Genomic DNA, 27389 nt, shown 5'->3' with positions numbered 1-27389 from the left:
TTGCTGTCTTGCCAACAAGTTTGTTCAATATCTGGATCATCAAGAGTTGTTGTATCTAGTGAATAAACCTTGTTCCACAAGATGAATTACACCATGGTTATTAATTCTTCTTGAGTTGATTTTACCATTGTGGTGAGACTAGTAAAAGACATGTCATGGTGGCGGATCATTTGTCTTGCATACCCAATGTTGAAGACTCTACTAGAATCGATGAGGAATTGCCCAATACTTCCCTATTCCTATTCAAGACCATGCCTGAATGGAGTGAGAAGATTGTGAACTTTGTAGTTAATGGTTTTCCACCCAAAGAGCTTCATAAGGATATAGCTCAAAAACTATTAAACGAATGTGAACCTTATTCTCTAATTGCAGGAGCTCTCTACAAGCTAGGGAAGGACGATATTCTGAGATGTTTTGCTTATGAGGATGAGTATTTATACATACTGCAAGAAGCCCACATGGGTATAGCCGGAGGAAATTTTTCAGGAGAACTAACTGCTAGAAAGGTGTTGCAATCAGGCTCTTGGTGGCCTACCTTATTCAAGGATGCATCACTTTTTGCAAAAGGGTGTGATGAATGCCAACGTTACAAGATCACACAGCGAAAGGATAAGATCTCCTTACATCCTATTAAAGTGACTCAACCATTTGAAAAATGGGGTTTAGACTTTGTAGGCCCAATTAGTCCAGCAGCTTTTAACACTCAATCTCGATATATTATTGTTGCCACTAACTATGTGACAAAGTGGGCAGAAGCCAAGGTGAAATGCAACACTGATGCAAGGTCAACTGCTAAGTTTCTCTTTGAGAACATTATTACACAATTTGGTTGTCCCCTTGAGATTGTGAGTGACAATGGTACTCATTTTATAAATGGAGTCATTAAAGAACTCACGACAAACTTCATGATAGCCCACCATAAGTCTACACCTTATCATCCAAAAGAAAATGGCCAAGCTCAAAGCACTAACAAGACCTTAATTTCTATCTTGACCAAAATAGTGGAAGCTCATCGTACAGATTGGAATTTCAAGCTGTCTTCAGCTCTATGGGCTTATTGCACTGCTTACAAAGTGGCCATTAGTTGTACACCATTCAAAATGGTATATGGCTAAGAATCAGTATGCCATGGTTTGTAATTCCTACTCTATGGCGAGTAGCTTCACAAGAAGGTTGGGATGGTAACCCTTTATTGAGCGTTTATATATCCTTAAGAGGTTAGATGAAGAGAGACAATTGGTTGTGCAAAATTCACTTGTGGAGAAATATTGGGGATAAAGTACTTATGTATGGAGTGCATAACGAGAAGAAAAAGTTGAAATATGCAAGAAAAGAACCATATAGAGTATGAGAAATCACCCCACAAGGTACCATGCATGTGAAAACTCTTGATGGAGTTGAAACCATTGGATTCTCAACGAGAGGAAATTTAAAAGATACTATGATCCTTTAAGCCAATAGGAGCTATGTGCGATCCATCAAAAAAAGGAAGCCAAGGCACAAGCAAAATTGAAAAAGATACAAGCTCAAGTTGAGGCTAAGGAGCGACAGCAACGTATTAGAAGCTAACAAGAGGCCAACCTTGGAGTTGCACATGCATTTCAAGTTGAAATAGAGGATGATGGGTTGGACTCTAACACACCTCTACGATACCCTATTGAGTTAAATAGTACCTATGGGAAAGTGCTATATAATGCCTTATTGGACACGGGGGTGCTAAATATAAACTACTACCATATGGAGTGTGGTGTCAGTTAGGAAATCCATCTCTAGCTGAGAGTACTATCCAAGTCAAGGGTATCGATAAGAAAAAAACTACGGTTTTTGGAACCTAGCACACTTCTATCAATTATGACAATTGGGTCGTAGCTCAATAATTTTTTGTCGTGCATGCTGGAACTATGGAAGGCAATATAAACCTATGATGCACATGGATGATAGCGACCAAATGCACTATTGATTGGGGGATTGGGAGTGTCACAACACAGAAACCAACTCTTAGACCTACCACTCAAGCGATAGTCCCTGAGATATTACCTCCCAAAAAAATACAACCCAAAACATTGCATGTCCAAGAGGTTGAACCATCTATACCTATAGCCCAACCCTCTAGAGCTTCAACTTCTGTAGCTAAAACAAAGCTTGAGATGCACAAGAGCCATCGTAATATAACAAAGAAAACGTAAAAATAGGTCCCTAAAGCTTCTTTAGCGACCATTTTTTACGCTAAAAAACAAAATCCTTGTAAGAGATGTCCCACTCGCTCCAAGAAATGTAAGAAAACATTGTGTTGGATTCTCAAACAACTATTGGAAGCCCAAGGCTACTATGAAGGGAATGATCAAATTTGGGTCAAATCTTGTAACGATAAAGACAATTGAAGACCGTAAGAAGGGAAAGATCATAGAATACTATACACTTGATCCGGAGCTTGGATATCCAAGCGAGAACGACTTGTTTTTCTTGGCTCAAAGATAGAAAAGAAAAATGAACCTTCTTGCTCTTCATGTAGTTCTTCTACAGACACACAAGCTTCTTCACAACCTCCACCTACCATTGTAAATATCCATACAAACAAGAAAGAATTATCACCTCCCATTGTGTAAGTTCACCACCTACAACAATGTTGCAAGTAAAATCATGGGAGAGTACCTTACCACCCTTGCAACTAGATGAAATGCCTAGGGAGGTCAAAATCTATTGGCCAAAGTCTATAACAACTTGGAACAATTGGGTTCAAAAGGTGACGACATCGTTCCAAAAGGTATGATCTACCCACAGAAGGGGGGATTGTTTGTTGACATCCATCATTCACTTGCTTCCCTCTTAACCTTCTTCCCTGACCTCTCAATCTCCCAATCTATACTCAAAAAAAACCAAAAAAAAAAGTACAAGAGCAAGAGCCACCAAACAAAAAGTTGGAAACCTACAAATTCTAGTCAATGACCCAAAAATCATAACAACACATTATGCACAAGGACACGGCCTTTTGACATGACCCTTATAGTATTTGCACACTAACCAAACTTCTTTTGTGTGTACAGATATGGCTAGTATGATAAGGTCATCCACTCCTACCTTGGGTGAGAGGTACCCTCTTTACTTTTCACGAGTGTTTCACATAGTCTACCCAATGCTTGCCTGTGAAAAGGATTTGGTAGATACACTAGCATGTGAGAAGAATTTTGAGGAATTAGAATGGTTGATACGTCTCTTGACCATGATTGATCCCTACTTAGTAGAGAACGTCTCTCTGATTACACAAGCTTATACTTTTGAGCAAGAGAACTATACACACCTAGTGACATTCTTAGTGAACATATGTGCATCTAATGATGAGGAAGATTTACATGATTACAGGGATGGCACGTATGGTCTCAAAGATGATGACTTTATTTTTCTTAATGATGATGAGGATAGGGGTTTAGACTTAGGGCTACCCGCCCATCTATTCAATATCCTATTCCCTTGACCCTCTAGGGGGGTGCAAATTATTAGGTTAGGGTTCTTTACGTTGTTTTGATTGTGTTCAATAAAGGTTGGTGCCTCTTCCCATTGATGTGTCTCCTAGAGGTATTCCTTGTGTTTTCTAGTGGGTACAAGAACTCGTTGTAGTTGTTAGGATTTTGAACTTCATGAAATCCTTGTCTAGTTCACTCTTCGAATTGAGCACGATCATTAACACAAACAGGTGTTTTCTGTCCATTATCATTGCCTCTTGTTTTCCTTTTAGCATCCATGTTTGTCTCTTTAACTGTAATGGTAGCATAATATTCAGCACATTGGCTTAGTATTAAAAATTAGATTCAATATGATTTTATGTCATAGTCCCTTGTATAGGTTTATGAATCAAGAAGTCTAACTAAGCTAGTTTGACCAAGATAGACATTAGAGTTCTTCTCATAATATAATATCGTGGGAAATGCCTTCCTAATTGTCAATGGTTTCTTAGGGTTCTTAATCCAATACTCTGAAGCATTGTGTCTAATGTACTGGTGCTTTTTAGTGGGCTTAACCCTCTTGACCTTTACCTTAAGTATTATAAAGGGAGTTTACTATTATGATGAGCCTGGGGAGGGAAACAGCGTTAATATGACCCCCCAAAGTTACAAAACGAACAAACAAAAAACAAAAGTGTCAAAAGTGTAAAATCGTAAGCTGGAAGAGAATTCCCACCTTAATTTGGTACTTTACGCACATATATTGCCTATGGTACTAGAGCCGTAGAGGTTCCCATTGTGGTCGCTTTTCCTTGAAAAGCAAAAAGCCCAAGGCATACAAAATAAGCACGCACATCAAAAATTGAATCAATATGGGAAACACTTTGGGAGGTAAAACAAAGAGAATAATTCAGGCGATGATTTCATAAGCAATTCCTTATATCGTAGCTTAAATAGAAGGTCTTCTACGTATAGCCTCTAGTCAACCCTCGGACATGAAATACTTTGCTCTCGTGATTAAACAGCTTAATTGACCAAAGAGAATTGAAAAGCTTGCCCGTGGTATTAATAGTTGACCTTTAGTGCCTCTCAATTGTTAAATTAGCAACCCTAGACTTGTATAATTTTTTACCTTTACATGTGCTTATGCGTTTGATTATATTATAGTTTAATGTTTATTGCTTTTTAATTCTAAATGTTCTATGCGAATGCAATTACTGTGTCATTTTTGGTTAATTTTGTAGTGTTTGAAGAAAGTTAAAGACTACAAACTCAGATGCTCTTCCACCTTGATGAACGGGCTTCATCTCACTAGCTTTCGAGGATGGAATCTACATCAAGAAGGGGGTTATGTTAACCACTTACAAACACCTTATCACTTTTGATGGACGCCTTATTACTTATTTGAGTCATGGACCGGGCTTGTTGGTTCTATACATGCGTAGGTGATTGCCGATGAGAGGCACACCACTTATCTTATTTTTACAATATTTTTGCAATGATCGATCACTGTGGGCGCCCATGTGTGAATGGGTCAAATTCTTATAAAAGGTCCATTTTGACCTAAAGTCCTCATTCTTTGAGGTGCATGCTAAGAAATGCTCTTCTCTACCTCTATCTTCTTCTCCATTGTGTGCTCACGTATGTATGTATGCTTGAGAGAGAGAGAGAGAGAGAGAGAGAGAGAGAGAGAGAGAAAGAGAGTGATCGAGCATTGTGGTGGCATCGGTGGCGGTGAGGCGGTTGAGTGTGGTGACGATATATCCCTCTTCTTTGCAGTACTAGATCCTTTACAACGGAAAGCATTAAGCAATGAGTGGCACATGATTGCCCCTTTGAGCTTGCTAGGACTGTCTAGTTGTGTGCTTGCAACCATTCGTGGCTCGCACATAGTGTTTGGCAAGTTCCCAGCCTCCAACATGTGCAATAAAGCGTACACTCTATGGCATCATACACATGTCAAATATATGCTACAATCCACTACATAAACCAAGCTTGAGGTCAAGCCATCCACTCCATGGGAGCTTTGGTGATACAAATGCCTCAAAAAACTCCGACGTAAAGAGAGCTCTGTCAAGTGTGACACACACGTTGTCTCGGTAACACACCCTTGCACATGAGCCAAAAACTCTACATTTCAAGTATCCATGCATGTTGTATGCTACTCTGTAGATATAATATCTCTCTAGAAAGAGTTGGGTCTCATATCTCTTGCATATTTTTCACTAATGAGCCATAATGCCTCTATAACTAGAAAATCTTCCGTTCGTGCAAAAGGGAAAGAGAGCGCATATGGAAGTGAAGAAGATGGAACGAATTAAGGTGGAGGCGATAGGGTAGAAGCAAGAGAAAAATAAAGAGAAGGAAGGAAATAAATAAGAGAAGGAAAAGGAAAGAACAAAGAGAAGAAAGAGGCCCTTGTTGTTTGCCCAATTATCCTATCTTTGACAAGGCAGTTGGTAGCTCAGATTGAGAAGGTTATTTTATCTATTGGGGATTGTATCAATGTGTGAGCCCATTCTGGCATTGGCAGAAAAAACACTAGGGGGATATAAAGCTCAAGAATGGCATCTATGTGGTCTCTAGAATGCCAAGAAGGGTTTATAATATTATAAGGAGGACTTGATGAAATTCTTGGTCGCACTAAGACTATCTTTATGAGTATGGACAAGAGATATGACAACACACTAGCAGCCTTGTGGTGGAACAAGGAATGGAAGATTTAGGAGTCCGTCCATCCAAGGTTGTCCTTTGATGGGGGATATCATCAAAGCACCTACTAGTGCCCGAGTGGTGGAACAATGAATGGAAGCTTTGAGAATCGATCCACCCAAGGTAGTTCTTTGATAGGTTCAACCAATACAAAAGTTACACTTACACACCGTGTTTAAATTTTGTATGTGTTATCTCAAAGGCACTTAGATTATTTTTCATCATGTACAGATTAAAGCAAACAATTTACATCATCTTTATGGGAAAGATTATAGATAAATGTGACACGGACTCAAGAGGCAAGAGATTAGCTAGGTTTAGCTTTTGCAAGGTCCAAAAAATGTACACAAGAAGAATACACCATGGCATTGCAATTTAGAATATCACAAGTTTATATAAAATCAACACCAAAAAAAATCCTCCTTGTGAAAATGTAGTATTTCTATGATAAAAATGTCCCTCTTAACACTAGGTTGGTAATGGGACACTTTTATGTCCTGGGACACTTTTATGTCCTGTTAAGTGACTATTTTCCTTGAATTATGTCAAGAGTTTCAAAATGGATTTTGAGGTTCTATCTATCTAGAAAGTTGTCTCATGAGCTGAAAAAAACTCGACATTTTTTTGGTATATCAATTCCATCTTTAACATTGTCCTTGCACAACATTTCACAACCGAAACTGTGTGAAAAAACGAGTCCTGTTTTTGGCTTTTTTCAACTTTTTGCAACTCTACCACTCTAGAATTCATGTTTGTGAGGTGTATAATGCTAGAGAACTATCTTTAGTAGTCCTCAACGTGTCCTGATGCTTCTAGGGAGAAATAAATATTAAAGTTGTAAGTTATGACCAAATTACAGAAATTGTCAAATCCTGTTTTTTAGCCAATTTTAGCTCTTCTATGATTTTTTTGATGGATTTCATGATATCCAAATGCATTTTTTATTTTCTATGTCGCATATTGTAACATAAAGCTAATATTCCTTGAGTTTTGGGGCACCTAATACCCTATTTTGCATAGTACACAACGAAGGTTGATTTTTTCAATTATAGAAGAAAACGTAACATTCTAGTATATCAAGTATAGCTTTTTCAATATTGTTAGTTTCTTGTGACAACTACATGCATTTTGTAGGTAGTAACCATATCTAGTCATAAGGATCAAATTTGGCTAGATATTGAATAGTTTCTATGGGATTCTACAACTCATAATGTTGAGCCTAGTTTTTTCATGTTTGCTGTATTTAACACTTCATCTTTGTCCCCAAGATTCCCCTTGGTAAGAAATGTATTATTCTTTTGACATGCTCCATGGCTCCTTCTGAACATAAAGGACAATAGGGAGCTAAGAAATCATGCATATATTATTTGTATTGAGTGTGGCTATAGAAACTTTGATGATAGGTTTGCAGAATGGTAAAAATTCAACTTTTTTGTACCTATTTATTTTGGCAAAAAAAAAAATAGTGAGTGAGAAGCAATCATATGTTCTGATCATCAACCCATTGAAGTTAACTAGGGAATTTATCTCAAGTCCTACAAAAATCCCTAATCTTATTTTTATGCAACAAAACGTAAGAAATGACTGTTTTGATGAAAATGCACTGGTCCATCAACTTTGGAGGCTTGGTGTGACCAAAAGATGAGAAATTTTACAAGTTTCTTATTTTTTCCATGTGTAGTAGGCCTTGAACTATAATCTCATGAAAGGATTTTATAAAATCAGTGGATCTACTATGGTTTTGGAGGTTTTTTTCAAAACCCTGAAAGGACACTTTTATGTCCTGTTAGGTTACCAACCTAGTGTTAACACTAGAGAAGTAGCATAAGTCCCCTCAACACTATAGGGAATAGAAGAGGAAGGGTAAAGGCGCATCCCCTACGGTGTTATTAACAATTGGGAGGACAGTGGCAACTCCATGCCATATGTGCATATGGATTTAATTGGCACAAGCATCCCCATGCACAAAATACAAATGCTTCAAGGGTAGATGCCTCAAGCCTTGAGAACAAGCTAGCCATGACGTGAAACACTACTACTGTTTTTTATTTCATGCACAATAAAGCAATCAAGGCAAGCAAGTCAGAGCCTTTGTTAGTTAACTTGTTACTTGATTGGTTTGCCTAAAACATTTGTGTTAAATGAGGCCAAAGGTTTTCCCACGTTGCTTAGCTCCCTATTGTCAATTTATTGACCACAAGGTATGATGCTATAGACTTTTATTAAATTGCCAAAAACATAATAATTTGCCCTTCACTTAATCACTTGTGCATCACATTAAATCACATGCGCACCATTGTACCCCCTAAAAGCAAGACTGCCATGACAAGGAGAAACACAAAACTAAGAATTACAACACTCTAGATTCAATTGCACATACTTTTAAAATCAACCAGCAACGCTTTTCCTACTAAAAGCAAGAGTGCAGACAAGGAGAATGAAACATCTTTCAAAGAAGCTTGAGCATGAGGCTAAGTTGAAAGAAGAGAAAAAACGCAAAAGAAGTGGTGATAGTCGGCATGATAGAAGAAGAGAATGTCAACAAGATGGCAAAAGTCACATAAGAGATGATGATGGAGATCCATGGGAGGTTGCAACCTATAGATCATGGCCTCCTTGTAGTCACAACCATAAGCCCACAACGGGGGTTAACCCCAGTTGTTGCCTCTCATCATTCATTATCATCTAGCATTAGTGCGGCTCCTGAGATGTCATGGGTTGCTTGTCATCGTCATTCACAAATTGACAACATGACTACGAGTAATCTCTCTCTCTCTCTCTCTCTCTCTCTCTCTCTCTCTCTCTCTACAAGACCTTCACATGGGTGAAAGAATTCACAATGAGATCAAGGGTTGTTGAAGAAACATGATGTGCTTGGCAAGGTTTTGGTTGATATGTATGTCAAATGTGGTGCTCTTACCAAAGCACGTATAGTTCTTACTGAGCTTTCTATTTAAAAGGTGGTCTCTTGGAATGCAATGATTGCAAGATATGCCCAACACGGTTGTGGCAAGGAAGCTCTTGGCCTCGAAGGGGTTACTATAATTAAAAAATTCCTATCATGTGGGTTCAAATGTAGAGATTATTTTATTCTATATTTTCTCACATTTTCACATACAGAATGTATGGTTTTTCTCTAAATGCAATCACCTACTCTTTCACCTTGAAGGCCCGTGGCCTTGTGCAAGACCTTCACGTGGGACAAGCATTGTTGGAAAAACATGTTGTGCTTGGCAATGCTTTGGTTGATAAGGCACATAAAGTTCTTGACAAGATTTTTGTTCAAAATGTAGTCTATTGCAATGTGTTAATTGCAACTTATGTCCAGAACATGGTTATGGCAAGGAAGCTCTTGAGTGTTGATTGCAGGATATACCCAACATGGTTATGATGTGTATTTCTCTCAAGAATTATGATCATGGAGTCCTTGAGATAGAAATATCTATTAGTTGCCTTCTCAATTCTCTCTCTCTCTCTCTCTCTCTCTCTCTCTCTCTCTCTCTCTCTCTCTCTCTCTCTCTCTCTCTCTCAAGCCATCATACATTGCATAAAGAGTTTTATGTTTGACCAATGGACCCCGGAATTCGACCATCGGACTTATGTATTGACCTTTCATGTGGAGAAGCAACTAAGCATGATAATCTCAACCAAAGGGAAGAGAAATTATCACTATGTATGGATTTCAAACGGGCATCAATGTACATTGAAATGGTTGAGCAATTGTTATGGATAACAAAGCTTCAATATGACGCACCATTGGAAACTAAATGGGAAGCTTTCAAGAAAGTTATTTGTTCTTGTGCCGGATAATCCTTTGCCATAAAGCATCTCCATGGTATCAACAAACTTGATAAAGCTTGATGCAACTATGGACAAAAACAACTATCAAAATCATTCCATACCTACAAGGCATTGATTCAAAAGAAGAAAAGAAGATGGGAAGTAAAGCAGGAACTTTTTCAAGTCCAAGAAAAGGCACATGCATGTGGAAGATTTTGGAGAAATGTGAGGGGCAAGCAGGTTGAGAATTTTGGTAACTTGAGTCTTGTGGATATGTACACACATTGTAGCCAATTATATGAGCAATCAAATGCTTAAAAAATACCATTTAATGCTTCGCTCCCATGTATGCCCTCTTTTTTTACTATTGAGGATGTATGCGGTGGGCTTGAAAAGTTGACCACTTGCAAAGCAGGAGATCTTCAAGGTATCAAGCTGAAGATGATCAAATGGACGGGGGATTTTCCCCATGAGTGGGTGTGCGATATGTTCAACCTTGCACTTCAACATAGTATGCCTTATGATTGGAGTACTAATTGGGTTAAGCCTTTGCATAAAGGAGGGGATGTAAAGAATGTAAACGACTACCGGACTATAATGATTGGGTCTCTTATGGAAAATCTGTTTGGGTGCATAATGGAGATGATATTGAGTGATTGGGCTAAAGAGAATGACAAACATGCAAAAGGAAAAGCGGGTTTTCATATGCCATAGCACCATTGATCATCTTGTCACTATTTGTGTTCTCATGGAGGAAAGTCGGTTGAAATGCAATTGATTGTATTGTTGTTTTGTGGAGGTTCCATCCGATCACAAGTGGCACGAATGTGCTATGCGTTGTTTGGAAGTGGCAAAGAGATCATATTATTCATCTGAGAACATGTGTAATGCGGGAAACATCAACATGTGTTGGGTTCTCAAGAAGTATCTTTTTGATGCATTGATGACAACGGTTCTTCTTCATGGAGTTGAAGTGTGGGACGGGAGCATCTCAAAGTCTTCGTGGAAAGAGATTGAGAATGTCCAAAAGCGTTTTCTTACAAACTTTTTCCAAGTTAAGACACAAACACCATATATGCTCCTACTTCTTGAGTTGGGAATCTCTTCCATTGAGATTATGGACATCGAAAGGGTTGTGGAGTACATGATAAAGATGCATCAAAACCCCTCACATTGACTTCCTACAATTGTATGGGAAGCAAGCAAAAAATTTCAAAAGACGCATAAAAGCAAGATCTTGAGCACGTGATGGATGCAAGACATAAAGGAGTGGTTTGGGAGATGGGACGTGTTACACTTGCTACATGATGGTCCAATTGACTCCCAAGTGAATGAAGTTTTCCTACAACGCTAATGTATTACGGCTTGGGAGAAATCCGATGGGTCACGCTTCATTCATTACACCAACCATATTGCCCCCAACTACAAAACCATGTTCTTCGCTAAAAGAGGAAACCGTACTCACACTTACATGCTTGAGCCTATGCCCTTGTCATGGCGATACGCACTATCGCAACCATTCGGCTTCGCTCCCATTACCTTTGATGCGAGACAGGGCGTTGGGGCAATGGAGAAGAGTCAAATCGATTGTGCACATTATGTGGACTACAAGTTTGAGAGTCTGAGTACGACACACTACTAGAGTGCTCAGCTTTTGGTCACATCCGAACTTGCTTCTCTCACATTTTCAGCCATGACTTAGACCTACACACTTTCCTATCCCAGCCACAGTGTGGGCTCTCCATTGTGACTCTCATCGCCAAAATTTTGGAGCATCGAGAGTCACTCATCAGCCATACACATACTACATCACATGTAGCTTTGGTCCCATAGGTCGTATTTGACCTCCAAGGACGATAATGAAATCTCTCTCTCTCTCTCTCTCTCTCTCTCTCTCTCTCTCTCTCTCTCTCTCTCTCTCTCTCTCTCTCTCTCAAGAGGCTAATTTCTATGACTTGAAAAACCCTCAAAATGCACAAATGGTGTTGATTCTCAGGGCAAAGTACATCAATTATTACAAAGCAATCCCAAAGGTGACAATCTAGAAACTATAAATCTTGATACAACCAACCACATGGAAAATTGTAGAAAACTAAAAGTCGGGGTAAAGACCTCTTCTAAAGAGACTAAAAAATGCATCGGCAAGCTAAGTGGAGAGAGGATGACAACAACCTCTGAAAGATAGACACTTTCACCCAAACCGTACTCTACTACTGTAAATTAAAAATTTGAACCACCAAAAGCCACCATTGATGAAAAGAACAAGGAAAATATTCAATGACAAGCGCTCTTAACATCGAGCATTGCCCATCAACTCGTTTGATCTTACAGCAAAAGGCAATGGATAAACAAAATGGAGAAAACAATTGGTGTGACAAAGATCAAGAACTCACAGCACAAAGAAACTACACAAGGAATCCACAAGATGACCAACAAAGCACTACATAAACCTGGCAAGGAGCTATCAACCAGGATAGAGACCAATCCACTCGCTGGAGATGGCTTTTGAAGGACCAAAGCTAAGGAGGAAACTCCAAGAAAATAGTGAAGGAGACCCAACCCATTGCAAAAAACACAAGAGATCAAAGAATACAAGGAACACATGAAAGAAAACAAAAAAATAAAGAAATCAATGAAAATAAATAAATAAAATGATCTCTCTCAATCTCTCTCTCTCTCTCTCTCTCAAATTGGAGTGATACTACGGACCTCTAGGGATGCAACATGCTCAATGGGCCTATAAGTACAAAACAAGTTCCTTTCAAGCTAAGCAAGAACAATGGATTGTGCTCAACATCCATAGTTTTTTTGTATGTGTCATGTTGGTTCCTTGCAAGATACAATGGACTTTGAACTCCCAACACAAAGGTCCAAAAAACGATATATTGAACTACAACACACATGTACAAGTCAAATATTGGAAGAACCATATGCCCCTCTCTACCACTCATGCACCTCTCTTTGGCTGAAGCACGTCAAAAATTAACCAATACTAGTAAATGCATTTTCCAAAACCAAGAGTTAATCATGGATTACCTTTGTCTTCATAAAAAATGACTACATGGATGTCAGAGCTTCAAACTTGAGGGAATATAAGTGTCCAAGAAGGATAGCCCCTCGCGTTATGGAGTCTTGATCAAAAAAATCTCAGATCTTTGGCCACATTTCACCGAAAATTTTCAAAAGTCTGTACCATGAGAGAGATTTCCTTTGTAAGTGTGTGAACAATGGTAGACATGGCCTTTGCATTACTCACATCTCAACCAATGCAAGGTTACTCGTCATCCTGAAGTCAAGTCCCACCTATTTTTGTTGGACCACACAAGTCTCATCTCAAAGTCGACGACAATGTCCCACAAGCCTTTGCATAGAGACCAAAATTGTATTTCCATTGAGCATAGCTATCTCCAAAGAGCTTGTCCACTAGCATTCAAGCACAATGGAGAATTGGAATTGAAGTCTCATGGGAAGTGACTGTAGTAAAATTAGGAGGTGAAGAGTCCATCTTCATCGCATCAGAGATGGGGCTAAGAGAGAGTATAATGAAGATTGACACACGGCCCAAAATCCACACTTGGTGAGAGAAATGTATGACCTAGTTGTGTAGATCCACACTTGGCAACTTTGAAAGATGAACTACATGAGCGCAACATAAGAGATGAATGCACATAGGCTATCCAATGTTTGTTTCTATGGTCCTTGGGAATTTCTCTTGGGTGGGTTGCTCTCTCACCATCAAATAATCCTCCTTTATGCTACACAGTAAACTTCTCCTGCTTGTTGGGCCTCCCATTTGCACTCAAACTCTTCTCCTTCGCACACTCTCCCCCACAATCATGAGTATGCAAGTTGTGATACCATATCAAAATAGATTATGTGGAACCGCACAGCGAGAGAGAGAGAGAGAGAGAGAGAGAGAGAGAGAGAGAGAGAGAGGTACACCAAACCAACACACTCGGAAATGAATCAAATGATCATTAATATGGGGACCGGGGTTTCTTTTATACCCCTCGATGAATTGCCCAACTTAATTCTCACATAAATAATGTAAAATATAAAATCAATAAAATAAATGGTATTACGTAGGGCATTCATTTGAGATACATAATTTTAACAAAAAGACTTCCAAGCTCATTGCTCAAGAACAAACCCAAAAGAATGCACTTAGAAGACATGACTCTCTATCTTTAGTTCTTTTTGTGGGTATGCTCGTCAATGTGTGCTCGAGTAGAACAGTCAGTATGATCTACGAGGATATTTGAGCCTTCAATAAGGAAATTTCTAATGAGATGATGCAGTCTAGACATACTGATTTAGTGCACAGTCCAACATGAAACTCAAAGTCAAACTATAAGCCAAAAGCACCTGCTCGACCACCAAATCACGACCTGCCAATGACAAATTAGATGATGACTATTGATGCATCTTCTGACCAATAAACTACAAAACCTTGTCCAATATTGTTAATGAGGAGGAACATCAATACCAACCTGAAAGCCCAAATATCAACATGTTTGTCTCAGTGCAGGCCAAAAGCCATCCTCCAGCCCCCAATGGCACTCATCCTGCACCCCAATGGCAATCCCATGAAAATTTCCCAATTGATGAGGGAACCATTAGCCACACAAAATTGTCCAAGGACTAGCGCAAAGAATCAAGGATTACTCAATTAAAGGATAACATCACCCACATACTCCTGATCAAGAAAACAAGCATCCTCACCCTCTAGAAGGGGCAAACTGAGTCCTCTAAATTTGTGGAGTATCATCACAAATAAGAGGACATGGTATCAGCAAAGAACAAAAATAAAATAGGTTTGGTGTTGAGGAAAACCTTGGGATTATGAAAATACAAAAGACTCTCCAACAAAACCACCTTATCAATAGATGGGCCTAATGGTCAAACACCACAAATCCATCGTGCCAAACAGCCCATCCTATAAAGTGCCCTCCGATCCACTTTTTCATAAGTCATCTCACAATCAAGGAGGATTGCCAAGGACCATCCCGACTATCTTGCATTTACTATTGCCTTATAAAGTGTGAAAATGATGTAAAGAATGCATCAATCTTGCACAGAACCCATTTGAGACACACTTATCGAATCTCTAAGAAAGGCTAGAGGCTAGCACTGATCATACAAGTGAGAATCTTACACATTCAATATAAGCATAATGAGGGCAAAGGCAAGTGAGAGAGGCATCTAACCAATGTCAGAAAAATACAAGACACCCCAATTGTTAAAGGAAAAAATATCCTTTTTGGGTGTTTGTGCGCTTGCCCTTAAGGGGAATACCTATTCATTGCAAGCACCAATCTTGTGTATCAGAGTTTCTTATCAAAGGGAATTCAAGTGTAGCATTTCCTATCACACAATACGTCCACCATACATGCACACAGTTGACATACTTCTCCTTAAAATAGTGGTCAGCACCATTTGCACCGTTATCCATGCGCATGCAATTTTGAAGAATATAGCGTATGAGCAATTCACACATAATCGAGCTCAGCTAAATGCTTAAAAAATGGATTTAAAGGCATCAGTCTTTCAACATAATGAATGCAAAGCGAAACAAGGCGCATACCAACCTGGAAAGGCTAACTCGGAAAGACCAAGGCCGACCATCACAATCAACGGTTTTGCCTGAGTGGTCTGATAAACTGGTCATTTTTGAATACATAGCATATGTACAGTAGTTAGCAATAAGTATGTGCACTTGCCCATGTTCAAAAATAATTATCTATAAATTATGTTCAAGGAGCCCCTTGACTTGCACGTAACAACCAACAAGCACAGCTTCACTTGCATGTGTTTTTAGTATGGAAATACATTCGTAAACTACACATATATTCATCTTGCGTGCCCATCTTTACGAATCATAAGCTCAATCCAGGGAAAAAACTTCACCCGCCGTGAAAAGATTCTATTCAAGCCAATAATTACTTGTAGGCAATCAAAGAACCTTGTATTGCTCTGTCCACAAGAATCTTTGCTCAATGGACAAATAATCATTGAAAATCCAAATTGCAAAGGGCTCAAGATGCCAAAAAGCATTCTTTTTTAAGCATCATACCTCCTCATTTTTGTTGTTCCTTTGCAATGATTCTGAATTACTGATTCTCATGATAGGTATAAGAAAAGCATAAGACTCAACAATTACCGTTGGTCCAAACAACATTTGCAGTAGTGTGTTTATACCTTTTAAAAACAATAAATTATCAATCCCTCAAACTTTTTCCCATAGAAGTCTTCAAGAAAAAATTAAACAAACTCAACACCTGTGTAGTAGCAAACATGTCATGTATATGCATTGTACAAAGATAACTTCATAAGAATAGGCATTGGATACATCAGTTCCTTCCATCTAAGGTACGATGTCGTGAAGCTCCACTTCCACAATGGGAAAAAGATCAGAAGGATGCACATTGTGCTTGATTGAATTCTACATGATTGCTGACCAGAGGTCGGGGCTTGATAACAAGCTAATTTTATGCAAAATGTATGCCAAAAGCGGCTTTAAAGGGCCAAAAGTTGTCTTGGTTAATGCTAAACAAGTATATGCTTGAAGTGATCATGGATGGGAGTTTATAGACTATAATTCTAATACTTGAAGTGCTTTACAAAACCTGCCTTTACAGCTCGTTGATTGGAGCTACGCAGAGGAAGTTATGATAGTTTGAAGTTTGAGCAGTTTGCACATCTGTACCGGATTGGGCAGCCTGTAGATGAAGGATCAGGGATGAAGAAGTGCATGGACCTAAAGTACTCATCTTGTGGAGCACATCGATCTTTTCAGATTTGCAATCGGAGTTCTGGTTGCCAAGATACTGCGAGTTTAAGTTTCATCGTGGACAAGTGTTGTACTAGACTGGTCGTCTCGGTTAATGTGCCATCTGAAGGTTTTGCATCATTGCTAGGGTTTGCATGTGAAGTGCGCGATGTGTGAAGGCCATAGGAATTTACGGCTCGTCAATCGGAGCTAGGACCGGCAAGGTATTGCAGCTTGAAATTGGCGACAGTTTGCCGGCATGAGGGCATCAGGTGATTTTTTGGCATTTTTAGCTGCATCATTCAAAGCCTAGGCGGAGACAAGAAATGGCAGAGATTGCCCGAATCAAAGTGGAGAACTAGAACTTTTGCCGGGTTTTTATGGCTTGGTAACCGGATCATCGAGCATCAAGCTATAGGGTACTAAATCAGGGGGGAAATTTTGTTCTATTTATGAAGTTTTTGTGGTGGTTAGAAGCCCAAAAAAGGGTGCATGAGCTAGGGCCGCCATGTGGCAGAGAAGGGGGGGGGGGGGGGGGGGATTAACCCACATAGGGGTTTTGACAAGCACCCTTCGGGGTATTTATATGCAGGCGTGCTTTCCTTAAGGGCATCAAGCAAGAGGCTTGGAGCTTGTTGAGCTCGCAGTTATGGTTGTCTTGCTGAAGTCTCCTCGCATGGACGCTGCGTGGCGTTTCTGGGAGGTTGGCGGTGTCGGGGATATGTGTTCAAAACGTGAGTCGGGAAGGCGTCGGGCCTCTGGCTGTGAGAGGTGTGAAAGAGACAGAACAAGAGACACTGACAGCTCTGGCAATCAACGTAACCATCAATTAATTGAATAATGCTTTGAGTACAACTTAATCCTTAGCCAAGGCGGACTGTTAACAACACCCTCACAGGATTAACCGGGCCGTTAACGACATCGGGGCTTAATAGATTATTAATCAACCTTCAGACTGATATCCGTGAAGAAGATGTTTCGCCTACTACTTCAACTGCCCTTGGATTCTGCAAACTTAAATTTTGCTCACTGCCTTAATCATCATGCTTCAGTTATTATCAATTATCCTGCAGTTTCTTGCTCTATGTGTTTTGCACTGGCTTAATTGCCACTCACAATTTTTGACTTCTCCTCTAATCCGCTTGCTCTGATTGCCTTTGGTGCTCTATTTCAATCTTCTTCTTTCCTCATACCTTGCAAGCCTCGGGCCTCACCCTCTTGCTTCCTTAGTCGAGATGAAGGGAGAGAGAAAGCATAGTCGAGAAATTCCTCCTCGAGGTTGAGAGGGAAAATTCCCTTGCTTCTTTGCTCAGATCCAATAACGAGAGAGAGTTTCTTCTCCCCTTGCTTGTCCGAGAGTGAGATTCAAAGAAAGCCTCTCCTTCCCTAGCTCAAGCACGAGAGAGAGAGAGAGAGAGAGAGAGAGAGAGAGAGAGAGAGCCTTCGCTTTCTTCTTCAACACGAGAGCCCTTCTTTGGTTCTCAAGCACGAGAAAGAGAGCCCTTTGCTTGCTTTGCTTCACCTACACGAAAGAGAGAGACCTTCCTTTGCTCCTAACCGACGAGAGAGAGAGAGAGAGAGAGAGAGAGCTTTCCTTCTGGCCGAGGACGAGAGCGACAGAGAGAGTGCTTTGCTTCACCTACACGAAAGAGAGAGACCTTCCTTTGCTCCTAACCGAGGATGAGAGAGAGAGAGATCTTTCCTTCTAGTCGAGGACAAGAGCGAGAGAGAGAGAGTGTTTTGCTTCACCTTCTCAAGCTCTTGCATGCCTGACCTTCCTTTGCTCCTAACCCTCACAATCCTTCTTCATGTTCTCCCTTGTGCTTGCCTCTTTTCTCGCTATACCAAAAAAATAGCCCCACCGCGCAAGCACCACGTCGTGACTGACGTGGCATGGGAACCATCCCAATGATATGGCAGTCGGCGAATGTCGTGAGTGCGAACGCGACAGAAGTTGCTCCAAAAATGTTCACCCTAGCCTACTCAACGTTTTTGCCTGCACGATCACCATCGTCTAGGCATCAGCAGAGAGCCCGACGCGAGCTCCTCTATCTTTGCCTGCATCGCCTCCCGTTGCTCGCACGCCATGGAAACGTTTTTGTTTTCCTTTTATTTCCTCCCTTTCACATTCAAAATTAAACCCTCTTTAATTGGGTGTCCACCCGATGGGCGGCCATTCTCATGGTGGGTGGCCCTTGGCCCTTTTTGGGCACCACATTTAGTACACATATCAAGCATCACCAAGTAATTTGGGTGGCCATTAGTGGGTGGCTTCCATTCAAGGTCACCTCATTTGGCATACATATTAATTGGGAAGCCAAAATCAATTGGCTTAATTGGTTGACCTAGCCACTTTGTGAGGGCACCACATTTCCTACACATGCTGGCCAACATATTGCAAGGCACAACAATTTTCTCCAGTAGCCCCTATCATGCAATCTAAGCATGAGTCTCGTTGCCCGTATCAAGATCTTAGACAGCAAGAGACGACCTTTAGAAAGATCTACTCAAGCACTTATTGTGCTCTTTGAAGTGCATCACATTCGGCATACATCTCAACCAAAGCAGTGCTACCTCAAGCACTTATTCTACTGCATTCAAAACCCTTGCTGCAGCTCAAAATTCCCACATGGCACACCAATCGAGCCGACCAGACTAGTACTGTCATAAAATCTAATATCTAATATCTAACCAACCCAAATGATTTTCTCATATTAAATTGATCACTTAATGTGGGAGAATAAACGGGAACAAGTGTTCAGATATAGACATGCTTATAGATCTATCTCAACACGGGGCCAATGGTAAAGGGGCCCAAATGAGAGATGTTCTATCAAAGAGAAACTCTAACAAATGGAGCATAAGACCTTAGGGTTAGCTTCATTGAAGACCTCCAATAATGTGTGTAAAAGTCCTTTGACATTAGGTAAGCTAGGGCTGAGAGCTTGAGACGCGGGAACCCGACCCAGCACGAGGTGCTTGTCATGCTTGATGACTAAGGTGCTTGAGGTGCTTGATGATTGAGGTTCTTGAGATGCTTGAGGTGCTTAATGATTGAGATGCTTGAGGTGCTTGACATGCTTGAGATGTTAGGGTTGCACTTGACGTGAGAACACAGCCCAAGCTTAAAGTGCTTAAGAGCCAAGCTTGTGGTGGGAACTGGGCCTATGCATGAGGGGCTTGAGGTGTCAAACAGTCAAATATTAAATCCCTACAAGGAGGGGGCGATCCCTACATGAGGGGGGATGAGAGAGAACACCCACACACTCACACAAGGCATGCATGGTACAAAGAAAGCAAAAGGGACACTTGTAAAGTTCCTCCTCATGTTGCCCTCATGGTGTGCCTGAAGCCTATTGGTTGTCCACCCAAGGGGTCCAATAATAATTTAGGAGATTTAATTAATTGATTTAGCATTTATGTAGCCCTCTCTCTCAAAGGGGAAAGGGGGACACTTGTCTCAAGGCTACCCTTGCTGCTTGTAATGCCTCATGCTTATGATTGGCTAGGCCTGGAGGGGTCCAATGAGCTTCAAGCATGAGCTACAAGGTGGGGTCGACCCAAACAAGCTAGGGGGTTTCTTAGGGGGTATACTCACCCACACACACTCACAAACACTCTCATTGTGTGCTATGCAAAGTGCAAGAGCTCCCTCTCCTTCTCCAAGCAAGTAGAGGTTGAGAGCCTACACAAACACTCTTGGATATGCAGTGCAAATCCAACCAAGAGCCATGCTTCAATGCTTAAACTTGCCATCTCCTTCTTCTTCATTACTATGCTATTATGTATGCTAGCAACAAGAGTTATGATAAGTGAGGAACTAATTCTTTTCCTACAAAATGTTTCTTCTTCCTCTTCCCTACCCTCATTCCCTGCTAGCTCTCTCCACCTTCGAAGGTGTTTGAGGTCTTGGGACTGAGGCTTGGGATAGTTAAAGCTATCTTCAAGTTTATGTTATGTTTGTGATGCATGAAGCTTTCCATCTGCATTGCATCACCTAGGTCACAAGGAACACAAAGATTGTATTGTAACAAGTCTCTCTTAATGGGAGAAATCATAATACAAATGCCTATTGGAGGGGGGATCGGCTCCACATAAATCCGGTCCTCAACTGTTGTCATGTTCTCTAAATTCTCTCTCTTGCAAAAGTATTGTTCATGCCAAGTTAACTAATTCCTATGATTATGTTGCTATCTTCAATTATGTTCACCCGCTATGCTCACAAAGTCATTTCTCAAAAGTACTCTCATTAATTTCCGCTACTCTCAAATTAAATAGGCCAATTCCATTACATTGGTATCAGAGCATTTGGTTTCTCTTTTCTTGCTTAAGAATATAGGTCCTTAAGTATCCTATAAATGGTTGATGTTGCTAATTATATTACGGTAAGTGGAACGGGGATCTATTATCGGTTTTGTTGAGCCCACTATGTGGGGGATGGTGCACACCTCAGGAGCTTTGGACTTAATAATGGAGTCTTTTTAGACTTGCTTACAGCTTTACCATTATTGAGCCATAAGAGGTCCGAAAGGAGCTAGCCCTCAGCAACTCTGCTATGTTAGACCTACTCTTCTACTCTCTATAATTAACCACTTCGAGCCGTGGGTGTAGATACTTAAGAGCCGATTTTCAAAGGCTAAGAGGAGTGGCAACTAAGGTTTTGAATTTCCAAAGCATACACTAAGTACATACATAAATTTTGTTAACATGGCTGACAATAATCAAGAGAGTAGAATGAATATTGATAGCTTTGATTTTGCACATGAAGGTGCTAATGATGATGCTTCCATGTTTGTGAATTATCTCATCACTAGGTTGCAGCAAGCTATGGGCAACCCTGCTTTGCAAGCCGAAGTTACTCAACAACTTCGTGCTTATGGAATTTCCCTTCCTCTCCAAGAGGAGAGAGAGCTTAGGAGGCCTCTAGAAGAGACCCCCAAAAGAAGACTCTCTCCCATTCGAGAGGAGGAATCCAAAGAGCAAGAAAGCAATGAAAGTTTAAGTTCCTATGAAGATGTGGCTCCACGAAGACGGCGGTCTAGACGATCGCCCACTCCTCCCAAGAGGAAAAGATCAACACATAGTCCTTCTCCTCATCACTCTGAAAGGCAAGAGAGGAAACAAAGGAAGAAAAGGGCTAGGAAGAGGTCACCCTCTTCTCCTTCTTCTTCACCTTCCTCCTCTTCGGACGAAAGTTATGGCTATTCTCCTAGAGAATACAAGAGGGGAAGACATCACAAATCATTTCCTGCATGGCGAAGGTCACAAAAGCTAAAGAAGTTCAAGGAGGGAGGAAAGAGTATCTCTTTTCTCACCTATGATGGCACCTTTGGTGCTACCGACAAAGTGTTGACCTTCATCCAGCAATTTGATGCAGCCTTTGGAGACGAGGGCTTCACAGAGTCCTCCAAGCTACACCATGTAGCTATGCACTTCCAAAAATCATCTCGTCAATGGTGGGCTAGACTTTGTGGCAATGGTGAAGCCCCAAAGACATGGAAAACTCTACGAGTTTCCATCATGAAGCAATTCCTTGCAAACGATGCAAAAGACAAAGTGCTTACTAAATGGCGCAGCTTGAAGCTTCTCTCTCACGAGTCTATCCACAAGTACGTAGACAAGTTTTGGGATTTACATCTCAAGGCTACTGTCTTTCAAAAGATAGACTTTGCCGAGCAAAGGCAGCAATTCTATGCAGGATTACCTGAAGAGATCGCCGAATACATCAACTCTCAACGGCCTAGTACTATTAGCGAAGTAATCCATCACACCATGGTTGCTTCACGCATCAATTTCCATCAAGGGGCTAGACGTAATGTCAAGCCCATGGAAAACAAAGACAAAAATGATGCAAAGGGGAAAACCAATGTTCAAAATACTTTCCAAGTCACTTTCAACAACAACAACAATCGGTCCAAGGAGAAGGGAGTTTACAAAGGTAAAAACAAACTCTCTCCTGAAGAGCTTGTAGCTTTTTGCAAGGACCATAAGTGTCTCAAGTGTGGGGAGCAAGGACACGGCTATCGTTCTTGCCCCAAGAAGAATACTCACAATGAGACTCCTAGGGCTTCCACCATCAAAGCTCCAAAAGAGGATGCTCATTGCAAAGGATCATCACTTTCCTATGCTTGGGGAAAGATAAGAGAGCATGATGCCTTCATCTTGTTTGACCCTGGCTCTACTCTGAACTTCATATCAATGGTGTTGGCCGCCAAGTTGGGCATTCAAGCTTTTGAGATGGGAGATATGGTAATGGTTAACGCAGCTTTCAAGGGACAGCAAGCCTCCGTTACTCCCTTGATTGGGAAGTTGAGGCTTCATGTCCAAATCTATGTCGACAAAGAATACTTCTTCATCTCTCCTCTCCATGAGGATGCTATCCTAGGGGCACCATGGTTTGATCGCATGGCTGCCAACATGAAGTTCCCTGAAAGGATAATCTACTTCACCTACAGGGGAAAGAACATGTATATAGATGCTAGTGAGCGTGGTCGCACTATTTCACTTGTAAATCCTCTTGGTTTTGATAAGTCAATGAAGAGCTTCGTTTCTGCGTACATGATTTTTGTCAAAGATTCTCTTAAAGATACTAATGTTTCATCAAATGTAAATGGTAGGAATCAAGAAGAGTTAGACTTGTCTAATTTTCTAAAAGGATTCCAAGATGTGTTCATCAATGATATCCCCATGGACTTACCTCCAACACGAGGGGATGATGACCATCGCATTGAGCTCCTTCCAGGAAGCTCACCGCCTAACAAACCTCCTTATTGAGTCTCACAAGCTCAACAAGAGGAGATCATGAGGCAAGTACATGAATTGGTAGACAAAGGGATGGTGAGGCCTAGTTCCTCTCCCTTTTGTTCTCCAGTCCTTTTAGTGCAAAAGAAAGATGGTACATACCGTATGTGTGTGGACTATCGAGCACTAAACCATATCACTATCAAAAACAAATTTCCCATGCCTCGGGTAGAAGATCTATTTAATAAGCTACAAGGCTCTACCTACTTCAGTAGGATTGACCTTAAGAGTGGCTATCATCAAATAAAGATAGTGGATGAAGATATCTTAAAGACCGCGTTTTGCACAATGTTTGGTCTTTATGAATATCTAGTCATGCCTTTTGGCTTGACTAATGCACCAGCTACATTCAATCGTCTGATGGAGAAAATTTTTAGACCATACCGCAAATTCACTGGAGTGTTCTTTGATGATATCATCATCTACTCCGAGTCTTTGGAGGAACATAAGCAACATCTCCAAGTGATTTTTCAAGCATTGAGGGAGAACAAGCTTTTTCTCAACCAAAAGAAAAGCGAATTCTTCCTTCAAGAGATTCAATATCTAGGTCATATTATCTCTCACGATGGTATCCGTATGGATCCATCAAAGTTAGAGGTAATAAAATCATGGCCTAACCCAAGAAATCTACATGAGCTAAGAAGCTTTATTGGTATGTGCGCATACTATAGACGCTTCATAGCAAAATTCTCTCAAGTAGCAGGACCACTACACGACTTAACTAAGAAGAACGTTAAGTATGTATGGACTGCTAAGGAGCAAAATGCCTTTGATAAGCTCAAAGAGAAGCTTACTTCCCAACCAGTCCTCGTGCTTCTAGATCTCTCAAAGCCATTTGAGGTCCAATGTGATGCTTGTGGTGATTGCCTTGGAGCAGTTCTGCTTCAAGAATGGCATGCCATAGCATATGAGAGCGGAAGGCTCAATACTGATGAACGAGTCTTGGGCATTTATGAAAAAGAGCTTTTAGCTGTTCTACATGCCCTAGATACATGGAAGCACTACCTATTGCGGACTCCATTTATCCTACGAACCGACCACCAAAGTCTCAAGTATTTCATGACGCAAACCAAGTTTTCCGACAAACAAATGAGGTGGGCAAATTTTCTTTCGCAATTTAATTTTCATATTGCTCACATAGCTGGTAAGCACAATCAAGTGGCCGATGCACTTTCACAACAACCAAAAGTTAATGCGGTGTCTATAGCTACTCACAATGATCTATCCTCTATGATAGATGAGTATGCCACTGACCCTGACTTTAGAGACATAATGCCAGCCCTTGCTTTGGGGAAGAAAGAGGAACCATTCACCTTTCAGGATGGTTATCTTCTCCACGGCAATAGGCTATGTGTTACCCATTCCCTTTGTGAGAAAGTTATGTATGAATCCCATGCTCCTCCATATGCGGGGCATAGAGGTATTCAACCTACTCTCTAAGGAGTAGAGACGTAATTCTATTGGCCTACCATGAAAGTGGACATACAAGAGTATGTTTCAAAATGTGTAGTATGCCAAAAGACCAAGTATGATAGAGGGAAGCAACCTGGATTACTCCAGCCATTGCCTATCCCAAATTCACCATGGGAGAGTATATCCATGGATTTCATCTTTGGATTACCCAAGTCTATCCAGAGGAATACAGGAATATGGATCTACAGGTTTAGCAAGCAAGCATATTTTATTCCTGTCAAAAAGACTATTAAGGCACATCAAATGGCAACTCTCTTCATATCTCAAATTTTCAAGCACCATGGATTACCCACATCCATCGTTTCAGATAGAGATCCTAGAATGACCAGTAATTTTTGGAAAGGTCTCTTTGAAAATCTAGGAACAAGATTGAATTTCTCTTCGGCCTATCACCCACAAACGGATGGCCAAAGTGAGATAGCTAATCTTACGATACTCGATCTACTCAAGACTTATGTTACAGAAGTAGATCAACGCTCACAATGGGAAAAGTACAAACCTCTTGTAGAGTATGCCTACAATAATACTGTACATACTTCTACGGGAAAATCACCTTTTGAGATCATTGAGGGAAGACCTAAAAGTCCCTTGCTACTCAAAGTACATGGGAAGATCTTTGCCGCCGATGAGTATAGCCGTGACCTACAAGAATCTTTTCAAAAGATTAAGGAGGCTATATCCATCTCTCAACAAAGGCAAAAAGCTGCTACTAATAAGCACAGAAGAGCCTTAATGTTCAAAGAAAATGATTGGGTCTTACTCAAGTTTCCTAAGGCTCGATTAAGGCAAACGACGGGCACAAATCCTACGGACCATCAAAAGTATTATGCTAAAATATCAAAAAGATACTATGGTCCTTTCCAAATCTTGAAGCCCATCAATGAGACTGCTTATCAACTCAAGTTTCCCAACCATTGGCTCATACACAATGCCTTTCATGTAAGCCTACTTAAGCCCTACAAAGGAGAGCCACCAATTGAACCAATTATTGAAGACCGTCCCGAAGTTGAAGACCAAGAAGATGTTAGGAAATAAGACGTAGCTAAATAGATAATTGAGTAGATTACTTAATGGAGAGAGACAGATTTACATACACGATATTATAGAGTAGAGAGAGAGAGAGAGTACACACGATATACGTGGTTCACGCAATGTGGGTTACGTCCACGGGAAAGCAGCCACTCAATGGCTTTAGTACTTCAAAACAAGAAGTAGTTTACAAAGGGATTATACCCTTAATGGAGCTCCCGCCTTGCTTCACTCTCACCACCTCACACTCACCTTGTTGCATCAACTTCAGACTCTAAAATGTGTGTAGAAATGGCCTCCTTTTATAGGCCAAAAGGGCTACCCTCTCTCATGAGAGGCAGCCATGTGTAGCCGCCCTTGTGTAGATAAGTCCAAATTGGACCCTCCAATCCACCCATGTGTGGCCGCCCTTGAGAAGACAAGTCTGCCTTTGAATTCGACCACCGGCCATTGACTTCCGACCACCGGCCACCGGCCATTGACTACAGGCCACCGGCCAACCGATCGGTTGTTTTCCGACCACTTTCCGACCGCCGTCTGGCCATAATATTCCGGCGAAAAGGAATATTCCGACGAGGGGAAAAAAAGTATCAGGGGGCTTCCGCCCCCGAGGCCCCTAAAGTTGCCCCTGATTTTTTACTGTGAAAATTTTGGTTTCCGATGAGTGATTTTCCTTCACGCACGATGGCTTCTTCTCATAATGGGGGCCTTACAAATGTGCGCTTTTACCACAGAAAATTACAAGGGTAAATCAGGCTCCATACTTAACAATCTCCCACTTGGAGACTAATCTCCAAACCAAACCTGTGACTGCTTTCCATTCTGGCTTCTTATCCTTGAATGTCGATACAAGATGAGCAAAAGCTCAACTTCTCCTTGTTGACCACCTTTGTAAACATGTCTGCAAGATTTTCACTTGTATGCACCTTTCCTTGCTTTAGCTGTCCCTCTTCCAAAAGAGTGCGTATGAAGCGATATCTCACCTCAATGTGCTTTGTCCTTGAATGAAAGGCTGAGTTCTTCGCAAGATGGATAGCGCTTTGGCTATCACTGTACAAGACACAATTGTCTTGTTTGAATCCAAGCTCTTCTAAGAATCTGTGAAGCCACAGAATTTCTTTGCTTGCCTCTGTCATTGCTACATACTCTGCTTCCGTGGTAGAAAGTGAAACCACTTTCTGCAGCTTTGAAGCCCAGCTTACTGCTATGCCTCCAACCGTGAACACATAGCCAGTAGTGCTCCTTCGAGTATCTTTGTCACCTGCCATATCTGCATCAGCATACCCTTCTAGAAAAATATCAGCTCCTCCAAAATACAAAGCATTTGTTGTTGTCCCTTTTTGATACCTAAGTATCCACTTCACAGCTTGCCAATGCTCTTTACC

The sequence above is a fragment of the Adiantum capillus-veneris genome, chromosome 11, assembly GCF_014529385.1.
Source record: "Adiantum capillus-veneris isolate H3 chromosome 11, ASM1452938v2, whole genome shotgun sequence".
Classification (NCBI taxonomy): domain Eukaryota; kingdom Viridiplantae; phylum Streptophyta; class Polypodiopsida; order Polypodiales; family Pteridaceae; genus Adiantum; species Adiantum capillus-veneris.
Note: the sequence above shows the minus strand (reverse complement) of the source record.